General features: G+C 47.8%; 1 protein-coding gene across 2 annotated transcripts in view; it reads right to left on the bottom strand.

Moving 5' to 3' along the window:
• IFT122 (intraflagellar transport 122) overlaps positions 1-1,738 on the bottom strand; it is a 66,865-nt gene that overhangs the window by 8,741 nt on the left and 56,386 nt on the right. The window lies entirely within an intron of this gene.

The following is a 1,738-nucleotide window of genomic DNA, read 5'->3' as shown; positions in this document are numbered from 1 at the left end:
CCCCATTCTTATCTCCCTTCTCCAGGAAGTCTTCTTAGTCCTCTAAGCTTTTCCCTTGAGGTAACTGTACTGCAACTGCCTGTTACTAGACTATGAACTCCGCAGGGGCAGGGACAGTGTTCTGTTCAGCACTGTGTCCTGAGGCCTCAGCACAGGGCCCGTCACACAGCAGGCATTTGCTGAAGGAAGAAATGGCCCAATGAAGAAGCCTCAGCTGGAATGAACAGCCAGGGCCCCCAGCTAGTGTGAAGCTGCCATAAGCTCACAGTTGCATGTAGGGCGTGGAGCAGAGCTCAGGTGTTACAGACAAGAGATCCACCCCTCAAGTCCATGTCTCAGGTATAGAGGAGGAAGAGGAGTCAGGAGAGAAAGAGCTGGGCTCCAAAGTGACTCAGGCAAACTCAGATTGAGCTGGTGCCCTGGCTTTTGAGCCTAAGTTGAATTTGGGGTCTTTTTTTTAGGGTGGCTTCTTTTCAGGTGAGCAGCTGATAGAGATGAGGGTCCCTAAAAGGACTGTAAGGGAAGATGAGGTCCCTTGAGACCACTGACCCTAGTATGGGGGAAGAGATGAGATGCAGGCTTGACAGCTGACTCAGGCAGAACCTATCAGAGGAGCTCTTCTTGCCAGACTTTTGAGTTCACAAATAAGGGGCAAAGAGGTGCAGAGGTAGAAGGCAGGGCCTTACAGATGGTCAAACAACTGTGAAATGCTCAGCCTGGGAGAACAAGCCCATGGAAAACTTTCAAGGCCTCTGCACCAGGCAGTCAGAACAGCTGACACTCACCTAGGGTCACTCTGTGCCAGGCACTCTTTCAAGTGCTTGTCTAATATTAACTCACTTAATCCTCAAAACAACCCCAATAAATAGGTTCTGTTATTACCCCTGCCCCCACATTTTATAGAGAAAGAAGTGGAAGCACAGAGGAAAGTAAATGACTTGCCCAAGGTCACGTAGTGGAGCTGGGACGTGAGGTCAGCGGTCTGCCTTCTCTAAGTTAGAGGGGAGGGGCCGGAAAAGCCTAAAAGTACAGGCTCTGGGGTCGGCCCATCTGGGTTTAACTCCTGGTTCTTTTGCTTACTAGCTGTGGGATGTCTCTGTCCAGTCCCTCAGTTTCCTCATTTATAAAATACAGATGATAGTACTTATCTCAGTGTGGTTAAAAAGCTTTGAATTAGTTGATAAACTAATCAACTAATTAATCGACATTTGTTGAGTGACTAGGGATACACAAAATGAGGAAGCTGATGACACCTGTTACCTGTTCCCCATCGTCAAGAGGTAGATTTAAAATGGCTTAATCAAAAGAATCAGGGAGTGACTAAAAATAACATTTTGGGTCTCTGGAGATCAAGTCAACCCTCTTGTTTTATAGAGAAGGAAACTGAGGGCCAGAGAGAAGAAGTAAATTGCTCAAGGTCACATAGCAAGCCAGTAGCAGAGCCAGGGAGGGACCTCAGGCCTTTGGTTAGAGCTGGTCCTTCATCCATTTAGAAGAGAGGACCCCATGGAATGTCCGCCCCTATCATTTTAGAGACAGCCCTTCGTCTGGCTAGAGTTGACCTGAATCATGTAAACTTGAAGCAAACAACTAGAAAGGCCCACACTAGCTCTGGCTTGCTAATTCAGAAGCCCACAGCTTGCTACATGTCAAAGAAGTAGCTGATCAAAGAAAATCAAAGTTCCAAACTTTGTCTCCCAGGAGGAGAGCAGGATCTCTCAGCAGGTCACCCTGCCCA

Source organism: Pteropus alecto, unplaced genomic scaffold, assembly GCF_000325575.1.
Source record: "Pteropus alecto unplaced genomic scaffold, ASM32557v1 scaffold75, whole genome shotgun sequence".
Classification (NCBI taxonomy): Eukaryota; Metazoa; Chordata; class Mammalia; order Chiroptera; family Pteropodidae; genus Pteropus; species Pteropus alecto.
Note: the sequence above shows the minus strand (reverse complement) of the source record. Positions and strands in the feature narration are given on the sequence as shown.